Below are 13,064 nucleotides of genomic sequence, written 5' to 3'. Positions count from 1 at the left end.
AGACCGACACTGGCTGGGACCGAGAGAGAGAGACACAGGGGAAAAGAGCTCACCAGAAATTGAGGGACAATGGCTTGCAAGCTTTCCATGAGACCCAGCCCTTGCATGGTGGGCAAGTTTCCTAGCAAAGGTCAGCTTCCTGTGGTCAGGGCAGGGGACTCTGGGATCCGTGATGCATTTGCTTTCTGCTTCCGCTCAGGCCCTTGTCACAGGTGGCTTTTTATTGACTGACCCAAGGGTCCCAGACCAATGGCCCCCACAAGACCTGAAACGACCACCAGGTGTGGAACAGTGAGGCTGTTAATGAACTGCCACATGCTTTACCTCCCTGGAAACCTCTGTTGGTCTCAGAGAGGAAGCCAGCCCTGAGGCTTTGGCACAGACACATCTCAACCTCAGCATCCCCACCCACCTTCTCCCATCTCACGTGCCGACCTACACGGACACATATGCTTATTTCTACCTTGGTGAAATTAATAACATTTGTGGGGGTGGGGGGTGAATGAGTTGGAAAAAAAAGGAATCCTTTCCAGAGATGGGAAAATCAAGGAAATTTGGGGGTTACCAATGTTTTCCTACTTGGGTTTTTTTTTTCGATTTTTGTGTTGGAACATGTTTCATGGCTTTTTACAAAATATTTTTAGAACTATTTAGATTCACAGGAAAATTGCAAAGAGAGTTCCCACATACCCTGCACCCAGTTTCCCCATGATTAACATCTTACAATCTTATATTCGTATGGTTCTTTCGTTATAATCGACAAACCAATATTATGATATTGCTATTAACTAAACTCCATAGGGTATTCAGATATCCTTAGTTTTTTTTATGTATATTTATCTTTTTAATTTTAATGTTTATTTATATAGAGAGAGAGCAAGCGGGGGAGGGTCAGAGAGAGAGAGGGAGACACAGAATCTGAAGCAGGTTCCAGGCTCCAAGCAGTCAGCACAGAGCCTGATGCGAGGCTTGAACACATGAGCCACAAGATCGTGACCTGAGCTGAAGTCAGATGCTCAACTGACTAAGCCACCGAGGGACCCCTGGCTTTCCTTAGTTTTTACCTAATATTTTCTGTTTCAGGATCTCATGCAGGACACCACATCACATATAGTTATCACAGGTCCTTAGGCTCCTCTTGGTTGTGGTAGTTTCTAGGATTTTCCTGGTTTTTGATGACTTTGACAATTTTGGGGATATGCTAGAAAAGTATTTTGTAGGATGCTCGCTATTGGAATTTTTCTGGTGTTATTCTCATGAGAGGACTGGGCCACTGAGAGTACGAGACCCTTCTATTTTTAACCCTTTCTTGGCTATAAAAGCCATGCCTCTCAGCGGGGTGGGCTATTGGCCACTAGCTCAGAGGGCAGGTGTGGTAGCTGTGCTCTACCCTCACCACCGCATTCACGTGGTCACTGGCATCCTTGCCCCTTGGGACTCAAAAAAGCCCTCAGAGTGTGGCCGCAGCTGACCTCTCCAGCATCAACGCCTGAATTTTCTTTCCCTTTCCTCTTGCCACACTTGACTTGCATACCATTTCCCAAACATGCCCACAGCCTCTCACTTTCATGCCTGTGCATTTGCTGTTTCCTCTACCAAGAATGCCATCCCTCCCCTGGGCTAGTGAGGACCTTTCTTTTCCATGCTACACGGGGCATTTCTGTCCATGCCTGACAGCCTGACTTAAAATTGTGATTCCCTCCAACACTCCCAACCACCTTCCCAATGTTTCTCCACAGTACTCTTCAGCATCTGACATGCTATTTGTTTATGAACTTGCTTACTGTTTGTCTCCTCTGCCAGAGTATAAGCTTCGTGATATTGGTCTATTGTGGCAAGGGCTCCATTAGAACAGTGCTTGGTATGCAGGGGATGCTCAATTTGCTGGATGAATGAATGACATTGCTGGAGTATTACATACACTTTGTATAGTTGTTTGGGTCTGTCTCTTTTTCTTCCAGTGGACTATGAACTTCCAGGGGGAAGGGCCAGATCCTATTTAACCAAGGAAAGTCTTGGTGTGAAACTGAATAAAGAAAGCCTCATTTAAATGGACTTGGAAATTCTATTCCTGAAATCATTATTACAGTATACGTTAACTAACTTGGATTTAAATTAAAAAAGAAAAAAGAGTGGTGTCAGTTTCCAAATACTAGGAAGCATATTTGTAACTGAGGCTTGTACTGTGTTGGGAAAGCCTTCTATGCTGTTATTTGTTCTTGGCGTATCGTCACATGTCCTTTGATAGATGTTCCAAAGTTCTATGTGAAATGTGGGTTCAAAATTCTGCCTCACTGTATAGACCATTAGGGCTAAGATTTATATAATACAAAAATGAGAGTATTGCTTTAATGCAGAAAGGAACCTAAACTGTCAACCAATTGTTGAAACCAACAAACTGTCAAACCAATCTGTCAAGCAGTTATTTATTTATTTTTTCATGGCAAAGTTGTCTTATAGCCAGTTAGTTAGGCAGAGAAAATGTTTGTATGAAAATCTTGCAGTGAAAATGCTTTTGGCAAAGACGCTTACTGCAAAACTGGCTAGAACCAATAAGAACTCCATGTGGGAGTTGCTTAATTTGCTTACTCAGGACCACAGAATTTTAACTACAAATGTTAACTAGGATACATCTGGTTCAAATAGCCATCCTGACAATATCTGACTGGGGCTAGAATAGAAGGGAGATGTTTTTTAACATAAATTTTTTAAATAAATTGAGAGAATTCACATTATATATTGAACTATATGTATCATAGTAAAGAGTTAACTTAAATATGAAAAAATAAAAATAAAATAAAATAAAATAAAATAAAATAAAATAAAATAAAATAAAATGGAGTTGGGAGGCCAGAAGGTGGGGCTCTCACACCCTACCACTCGCAGGAAGAAAGGGGGTTCTTGCCTTTCCAACAGAAACCTACTTTATTATGCCAGCTGGAGGAGGGAAGACTTTTCTCCTTGCCCAACAACAAGCTCAGCCAATAAAATACCACAACTCAGCCAATGAGAAACCTCTGAACTCTCACTTTCCTCCAATGGATTTTCATTTCAAAAGGCCCTTCTCAACTTCCTCTTTTCTCTATAAAGTAATGTTTCCCTCCTTTGATCTCCAGAAATGCCTGTGGTTTGCCACAGCTTGCATGTCCCAAACTGTAATTCCTCTCCTAGTCCAGCAATAAACCCATTTTGCTGGCAAGATAACCGCTGTTTTACTTTTAAGGTAGACAGCATGGAAGCTGCCATTTAAGCCATGCTTTATAGGCCATCTCAGGACATGCTGATCATCATTAGCCACTGCTCCTTCTTTTAGGACATCACTCATGCTCTCTGGAGTAGCATCTCCACGTGATTGGAAGGGACAGACAGTGCATTACGCATGGTCAGAAGTTTAGAATCCAAGAGTTCCTGAGCAGGGGGTGAGGCCTTTCTCTTTTTAGAACTGAATTTCTGACCTGAAACACTGCTCCTGCTCTATTACTGGAAGGTCGAGACCATTCCCAGGCACTAACTTTGCAAAGCAGAGATGACAGCAGCTCTGACATCTAAGGACAGGGCTCCTGCCTCTCCCAGTAACTAGTGTGGGGACACGGACAACCTCTCTGAGCCTCAGTTCTCTCATCCAATAATGGAAATCAGATTATCAGGGTTGTCGTGAGGATCGACTGAAAAACGGATGGAGTACTACTTGGCAGTGAGAAAGAATGAAATCCTGCCATCTGCAGCAATGCGGATGGAACTGGAGGGTATTGTGCTGAGTGAAATAAGTCAGGCAGAGAAAGACAGATACCATATGTTCTCGCTCATATGTGGATCTTGAGAAACTTAACAGAAGACCATGTGGGAGGGGGAGGGGGGAAAAGTTACAGAAAGGGAGGGAGGCAAACTATAAGAGAATCTTAAATACAGAGAACAAACTGAGGGTTGATGGGGGGTGGGGAAGAGGGGAAAGTGGGTGTTGGGCATTGAGGAGGGTACCTGTTGGGATGCACACTGGGTGTTGTAAATCATATTAAAAAAAAAAAAAAAAGAAAAACAGATGGAAAAGCACTTCATAATCTATGAAGCCCAGTCTACAGCACTTTTGCTGTCATCACCAATAAGTGACCCAGACCTCCTATTTTCTGAGCCTTATGACACTGTAGGAGCCATTTGGTCACCATAACATGGACAGGCAGCAGGCGGGGGATGGGTGCTACCAGGGAAAACTTCAACAAGTCCCTGGGCCTTATGAGCAAGATCAAAGTCAAATGTTTGCGGTAAAGCACACACAGAAACTAATCATATGTTTAGAGTATGAAAGACGTGTCCTTTGGCTGCCTAGCAAGGGCCCTCGGGCTTAGAACTGCCCTTGTCCCTGCTTTTACCTCGAGTCTGCCTTTTATGCTTGTTTCGTCCCACCGAGCTCGGTGGGGTGGGGAAGAGGTAGATGGTGCCTGCAGAAACCTACTTCCAAACCGCGGCTGGAGTTTTAGCGTGCTGATTATACATCTTAACGTGAATGGAAGTTAATTTTACTTTACAATTCTGCATCACAAGAAGGAAATAAAGTAAAAAGGACATCAAGCTGGAAAAAATATTTATAGCACGGAAGACAGAAGAGGGTTAATAGCCATTCAGAAACGACCTGGTGCCAGTTGAGGTGGGAAAAAATTTAGGACAACAATAAATCAATTGGGAACAGACATGGGTGTGTTCTACAAAAAGTATATTAAGTGAATAAACACATGGGGAAATGTTCAGTTCCTCTAGTAATCAAAGAAATACATATTAGAGTAAAAACAAAATACCACTATACCTAAATTAGTAACCCTTTTTTTTTGCCCCCACAATGCTTTGGTGCTAGTAATTTAAAGGTACTTATTTAGCACCTCTCAGCCCAGAGCCTGCTTTGGATCCACTGTCCCCTTCTCTCTCTGCCCCTCCCTCACTTGTGCATGCACTCTCTCTCTCTCTCCCCCTCAAAAATAAATAAAGATTAAAAAAAAAAAAAAAAAAAGATCTCTCTCCCCAAGGCAGTTACAAAGCTTCTTCGCATACGCTAACACTTTTGATCCACCCAGCACCGAAGCTTGAGCAAGGCCCAGGCGTAGGCGCGGAGCTTTAAATGTGGAAACCAAAGTGAGAGAGGTGAAGTTACTGGCCCAAAGTTACAAAGCCAACCACTCCAACCCAGTTCTGCAGGGCTCTAGATCCTGCTTTCTTCAGAGGCAGGCATGTATAAGGGACCCTGAAGACAGAACAAAATGGGACCACTTCAGGTGGTGCTGAGGTTAGCAGAACGTGAGAAGGGAGGGCGAGGTGGGGCCAACACCTGAAGCCTGAGCAGACCCTTCAGGCACAGATGCCTGCGCGGTGTGAAGTCCTGCCTCTTACCTGCTCTTAGACTGAACACGCGCTTGCTGACCCCACATGCATTCAGCAATGGCAGCGAGTGGGTTTTCCGTTTCTTTGATAGACAATTAGAAAGGCAGGAGGTAGCAGCTGGCCTGTTCATTCTCTGCTCCCACCGAGCCCTCCAGATTGACGGGCAGATGTAGTCGGGCAGAAGTTGCTGCCTGCATCCCCAAACAGTTCCCTCTCCACACACTCGGCAGCCACTGGCCCAGTGACTTGCACTGACGTTCAAGACAGACACACTGTGTCCGGAACAGAGAGAGAATAAAGAGGAATCTCTCGGAGTGTGATCCGGAACTCTGAGTATGACCCATTACTCTGAGTGGGTAAGCAGTGTCTGGGAGAATAGAAGTATCATTCGGGCAGAATGTCAGCCAGCCAGGAAAGGAGTCTAAGCAGGTCTGGTTGAAGATGGGAACACGGACAAAAGCTTGCCAGGGGTCCAACTGAGACGCGGAGAGCAGAGTGGTTAAGTGCTCTCTGCCCAGATTGCCTCCTTACTTGAAAAACCATGCATGACATCGTATTGCCAACGAGATAAAATTCCAGTTTCAGAACAAGGCACATCATGATTCGGTTTCTGCCTTCCCAGCGACCACCGTTCCCTCTGACCTTGCCAGCTATTTGTGGTTCCCCAAATACGCAACGCATTGCCAAAACTTGTACACGCACAGTGGCTCTCCCTAGATTACCAACCTTTTCCTCACCTTTACCTTAAAAGTTCCAGATCCCACTGAGGCTTCCAGGCAGGGTCAGACACCAGTCCTTTGGTTTCCCTTCATGATCACAGTAATTTATGTATCTCTCTCCACTACAGATTGGACCATTTCTTATCTAACTTTGCATTCCGAGTCTAGCCTGAGGCCTGACCCACAGTATACAAGTATATGCATGTATATATGTATGTGAGAAAATGCTCACATATCCCACCTATATTTATTGGGTGGATGGGAAGGGTGGACGGCTGGTTGGATGAATAAAACAAATGCTTTACAAAGTTCACCTGTTACTGTGTGGAAGACTGGGGTAGGACGAGAGATATAAAGCACACCGGCAGAGAGGCTAGTGCACTCGTCTAGATGATGACAGAGGCAGGGAGATGGGGATTTAGGTGATTTTGGAAGTTGGCTTTAGCAGAAACTGGTAAGCTCATGGAGAGGAAAGGTTGAATGAGATGGTATAGGAAGGCTGACCTCTAGTTTTGGGACAGTGCAGAGTGTGGTACATTTAGGCTACCTGGGGACCAGGGGTATCACCTCACACTGGAGGGCAGCAAGCGGGGAAAGGAGATGCTGAGTCTGGTCTTAGCGAGGAGGCAGGCCTGGCAGAGCTCCAGCTTATATTCTTTCCCCATCTCCAGGTGGCCTTTCACGACCCTGCGATGGGCAGACCTTGGTTAAGATGGTCCAAAGACATGGTTTACGTGCTTAGAGAAAACAGAAGGCCATTCAGACTCAGCCCAGGGTCTGAGCAGGAAGAAAGGGGATCTTTCAACATGGCTGCACTGAAGAGTCGGACAGCCCTGTCAGACTCCTGTCACCCAGTCACCACCCTCATGGCATCCCTGGGAGAACATGTAGTTGCCTGTGCAATGGGATGGATCCCAAGGGGGGGAGGGGTGTTCAGTTTAGCGCAAGGCACAAAGCCTTTGGAACCAGGCAGACCTGAGTTCGAATCCTAGATCTGCGACTCGTTAGTCGAGCAGCCTTGGGCAAGTGCCTTCACTTCTCTGCACCTCAGTTTCCTTGTCTATAAAAAGAGGGTAATCATTTCCACTTTTGAGTGTAAATGCCAACTTAAGCAAGCTTGCACATGCCTGGCACTTTCTTCCCTTTGGACACCTCATTTCTCATGTGAGCAATGGGGAGAAAATTGCTATACAGAAGTATATTGTCAAGTACGTACTGGCTACTTACATTATGCTGGGCACTGTGAAAACCAGGAAAAAAATCAGAGGGCCTGGCCCTCTCCGGGCTGAAATGGAACACTGAATGCTATCCACACTCCATTCCCTGTACAGACATGTGCACCTCTGTGAGTTCAGCCCACCTGGCTAAGCGACCTCAGACAGTTCATCGCAGGGCCCGGAGCTCAGTTTCTCCATTGGTTCAAACAGGGCCTCGTCACCTCTGCACCAAGGGCTGTCCTAGGGCTGGGGTGAGGTCACTTATGGGAAAGCGAGTGAGGAGTGGCAAGTGGTCAGGAAAAGTCCGTGCGTTCACTTCCTCCACCCCTGTAGAGAGGGCTTTCCTGTGCCTTCTCGAAGGCTGCCCTCTGCTTTCTCATTTGAACACTAATGGGTTTCACCCTCTTAAGTGACACCTGCTGGAAATGTAATTGTGCACATCATTGCTGCGAGGGAACGGAGGCAGCTTCATCTCCCAATGCTGGTGTTTCTCTTGGGAAGAGAAACGGTGCGCTCGTGAAGCCTTCCCTGCATCCTTGCCCATAGGGCGGTGTGGTGGGCTTTTCCCCTGGACGAGGCCAGAAGGAAATGGCTGCTGAAGCATTCAGCTTTCCAGAACCAAGTCTCTGGCACTGAGTTCAGGGAAGCCACAGGGCCTTATCCGGATACGAAGGGCAGAAGACTAACAACTCCACCCCGAGTTTCCCTGACGAAATTCTAGCTAAAGCCCACAGCAGGTTGGCCCCACGGTAGAGGAGAACTTGAGAGGTGTGGGGCTGGATCTGGGCCGGAGCTCCTGTTCTCTCCTCCCTGGCTGTGAGCCCGACGACACAGGAAACACAGTAACACAGTGCTAAGAGTTAGCAGTATTGCTAATAATCTTGTTAATGAAGGACCAAATGGGGAGTTGGGGCAGGGAAGCTGGGAGAGGCGGAGAGGAGGAGGACGGGACAAACGGGCCTTAGGGCCAGGCTCTATGTAGATACAAACACATAAATATATGAATATAAATAAATATATAAATGTACAAATATATATCAGGCTTGCCGTGTTCAAAACCTGATAATTGGCCCGTGCTGTTGGAAACTGCTCCTTTTCCCTCTTACTAACACTGTAGCACCAGGCCCCTCCCATTCTTTTAGTTTTCTAAGATTTTCCTGTAGCTCTGGAAATGAATTGGGACATTCTTTTGTTTTTTTTCTTTAGTTGAACTTGTTTGTCTATTTAGGCTAATTTCTTTGCCCCCTCAAGCCTGATGTTCAGACTTCTCCCTCTCTACATTCATATAATAAGACTGACGAGGAGGCCGCTCCCGCCCTGTACACCATGGGCTAGTTTTCTGAAAGTGTCTGCAATTCTGTTTGGGAGAGTCTGGCCTCCTGGAAGGACACTTGGGGTTCCTGGTCCCGGCTCACACAGTGCTTATTCTGCTGGCGTGGGTCCAGGCTCTGATGCTGCCACAGCACCCGTGTTTTCTCATAACCACTGTAGAACGCGGGTTATGTGATAAATAATCACTCGCCATACGCAGGTCTCCCGATGTCTGCATCTCGGTCCTGCAGCGCAAAATAGTGAGGGGGGAGACGCACATCTCTGTGGAAACCTTTCAGAAGCCTTTTAGAAATGGTCCTGTCCTCTAATCAAAGTCTCCTGAATCAGTGTACAAACTTTCCTTAATGGCTAAGGACTGTGCATGGTTATTCTTTTTACTCAGTGCTCTCTCTCTCTCTCTCTTTTTTTGAGAGAGAGCTGCACAAGCTGGGGAGGGGGGAGGGGAGAGAGAGAGAGAGAGAGAGAGAGAGAGAGAGAGAGAGAGAGAGAAGGGGGTGGGGGGGAGAATCCCAAGCAGCCTCCATGCCCAGTAGAGAGCGCAATGCAAAGCTGTCTCACGACTGTGAGATCATGACCTGAGCGGAGATCAAGAGTCAGATGCTCAAGCGACAGAGCCACCCAGGTGCCCCTTTACTCAGCTCTCTTACGACGATGCCCTTCATGATTGCCACCTCTCTTGGGTATTTGTTGCTGAGGAAAGTGGCCCTGGTGTTTTGTGCTTTTGCAGTTGCCATGCTTACTCTCTGGTGTTGCCGTCCCCTCCCTAACTGTTAGCATTCAGGTGTCACTTTGGGTTCACCTTGTCACGCACCTTGCCAGACAGTGGGTTAGCTCTCAGAGGAAAACTCTATAACAGGACCCAGCTCGCTGGGCTCTTAATGATCTGGCCCCCTCCCTAGCACGTGCCACAGACTGGCTCTGTCAGCACCCAAAGCCACCCATGTCCAGTGGGCCTTTCATTCCACAGAGGCTGCCCAGCTGGAAACGATACACGGAGTCCCTTGCAGCCAGATCCCTATTCCACCGAGCAAATGCACCCACAGGAGCACGGGGGGCAGATGCTGTCACAGGTGAATCAAGGCCTCCCACAAACATGGGGGCCAAGGTGTTGGTTTATCCGGACAGCTGCAGTGTAGGCTCTGCTGTCTAGTTCCTAGAGTTTTGAGTCCCAAGGCGTAGGGATAAAGGAGATTGCATTCCAGCAGGCCTATGTGGTGTTTGGGGACCTCTCTGGTTCTCTGGCATCCCAGCTCGGGTCTCTGGCCTTCCTGGAAAGTTTGCAAGCCACCTCATATCCTGTATGAAATCGCTTTCTGATTTAAACTAGCCAGAGCCGATTCTGTTATCCAAAACTAAGAAGCATGATGGAGACAACATCTGTCTGCCCCCAAACTGTAAGCTCCTTAAGAGCGGGGACTCATTCTCAAGCGTCTTTATCTCCCTGGGCCCAAAACAAACTCTGTGCCCTGAAGACCCTGCTGACTGGGCGACTAAACTGAGGGGGGTCCCGCTGCTGGGAGCCACCGCTGCTCCTCTGCTAATGCTCGGGGGACCGGTTCATTTCGCTTCACAAAGCTCTTGTACAAAGTAAGATTATACAAACAGATTATGATGTGGCTTGAGAGGACTTCTCAGAAAAGTGAAGGGACTGCAGGACACAGACAAATTAGCAACGTGTTTCGTCGCCGCAGAGGCTTTTTCTCCCATTTCCTGCCTGCCTGGCCCTCTGCCGGGTTCCGAAGAACAGAGGGACGTGCAGATAATCAAAGTTCGCTAAACGTACGCACTGTTACCAACTCCTTTCAGAGCCCTTCCTGTCCAGATGCACAAAGAGAATAGCAAAGGGAAATAAATCCAACACTTCCTCGCTACACCCACTAAACCGCTAAATCTCAGCAGTTCTGAATCATCAAGTCTTGAATTTCTCATGAACTGCCCCTCATATGCAGCATTTTCAATTAAGCTGGGAGCACTGCTATACTAATTATGTGATGATATTAGTCCCCACAGATTAATATGCAGCTAACAGTTTAGGAATGCTCTCTGGATTGTATTCCTCCATCTACATGAAAATAAACATTTCCATGAAAGGTGTCCTTGACTTGGGAACTCAGAAGAATGGGATCTCCAAGATGAGGTGCTCACAGGTGACTGGTCTCTGCAGAGACAACCTTTTGCACCGGAATCTGATCCCACTGAGCCACGGGCAAAACATCAGAGGACCCTGGGACCGGGGGCACATTTTATATTTCTTCTGTATCCACCTAGTCCTGTCCTTACAGTAGGTGCTAGGTTAACACTTCCTCATCAAAGCAGTCTTGAAACGTCCTCCTAAAGCAAAACCAAACCAACCAACCACAACAAAAAAGCCAACAGTAACTCTGCAGTATGTCTTCTTTTTGTCCAAAACATGGCTCTGTTCCCTGAAAAAATACAACCAAGGAAGGGAAAGGAAGTCACACTTGCTTCTGCATATTCTGTGTCAAACACTTTCACGAAACATGGCCCATTAATCTCTCAAGTACCTGGTGAGGCAGATGCTACCCTCATTTTACAGACGAGAACACTGAGGTTCAAGGAGGTCAATCACAGAGTGTGGGACCACGGGGTCTAGGGCCCATGCTGTGTCCCGCACACCTGCTTTCGCCAACTCTGGGATGATGGTACAGTCGTAAGGACTGGGCATCACAGAGCAATAAAAGACTCATGTCCCCATGCTCAAGAAGGGCAAAGGGAGTAACCATCGTGTAATGATAATAATCACAATGAAACATTCATCATTGGTATTCACTTAGTACTTATGGGGCACACTGCTCAAGGCGTTGCATATGTCATCCTTACCCTAGCTGCTGGGCTAGACATCCTTATACCCATCCCAGGAATGAGGAAACCGAGGCACAGGGCTCTCAGATATAAAGACAGAAAGGGCCACGCCCAGAGCTAACGTACCATCCCATGTGTTCTGACACCATGATGACTATTTAAGGAGGGCGGCATTGCCATCCCCATTTCAAGATGACACCTAATCTCATTGCCACAACGTCACAATACTAGGCCAGAGCAAATCCCAAGCAGTTTAGCACATGAGCAGGTGACACGCCAGTGATTAAACACCTAAGGGACACTAAGAAGCATCAGAGCTACAGGACCTCAGAGGTGAGAAATTCCCTTGGGACTCAGAGGGTGGGAAAATATCTGGAAGGTGGTGGATGCAGAGAGGAGGCCTGGCAGGTCTCTCTGGGGATAATTATTGGAGCAGTGGCTGCACTCACAAGCTGTGCTCCATGAGTAGACTGCGAGCTGCTTAGACACAGGGATGGCTGATCTTGCATCTGCATCCCCTGCAGTGCTGGGAACTCCAAAAGCCAGAGGGAAGCCTTAGATTTAGACCCTGGTTAATCCCTTTTTGGCAAAACGACTTAGGGTAAGTCACTTTGGAGTCCTCCAGGCCTGTCTTACCAGTAGAGGTAAGGACACCTGACTGCAGTAGTGATGAAATGCACAGAGGTGTGTGACATCTACTGTCAACTGTCAAAGGCTCTGCAAATCCCAGGCACTAGACAAAGCAGAAAACTGTGGTGTCTGAGTCCCTTGGAGCCAGATGGCCTGGGTTCCAATCCCGGTGCTGTTATTTAACAGTGCACCTTGGGTAAGGCACTCTCTGTGACTGTCTTTGTCTTAGTTTCATCGTTTAAATGGGGATAATAATAGCATCTACCTTGTAGAGTTGTTTTGAAGATTAGGTGGGCTAGCACATGTGGAACTCAGCACTATGCCAGGGCACAGGAAGGGCTTAATTGGAGTCATCATTAGGGGTGTTAGTGGTGTTGGAAGTTCCGTGGTAGATACGCAGGAAGTAATCACAGGACTTGTGGGTCTTCGGCATTTCCATGGCACGGACTCTACAATAACACAGGCCACGCGATTCACAAGTCCATCCCGTAGTGGAAAGGGGTCTGAGCAAGAATGTGGAAGGTTACTGGTAAATCAAGCCCAGCACAAGCCAGCTCCTCCAGAAAGCCCAAGTGGGCTCTCCTCTGTCTCCCCATGACCACTTGCGTTGCAGAATTCGTATGGAAACTTGAGATTCAGAGAGACTGAATAACTCATCCATGGTCATGCAACTAGCAAATGTAAATCAGGATTTAAACACAAGGCCATTGGATCCCAAACCACGTCCACTTGGCAAGCATGGGGATCGTTTGATCATTTGTGCCTTGATACTTGGGAAGTTTCAGCATTAAATCATCTTAACCTGGGGCCTTCCAAAAATAAATCACTCCATTAAAACCTTGTTCAATGTTCCCTTTGCCTAAGATCTTTTTAAAGTTTTTCTACCTTTTTTTTTAGTTAGTTTGTGTAATTTACATTTTCCCAGAAAACAGCTATCTTATGGAGATTTTCAAACTTGTGAGAGTACACCAGTACA

This window comes from Lynx canadensis, chromosome D1 (assembly GCF_007474595.2).
Source record: "Lynx canadensis isolate LIC74 chromosome D1, mLynCan4.pri.v2, whole genome shotgun sequence".
Classification (NCBI taxonomy): Eukaryota; Metazoa; Chordata; class Mammalia; order Carnivora; family Felidae; genus Lynx; species Lynx canadensis.
This window is presented reverse-complemented; position numbering follows the sequence as displayed.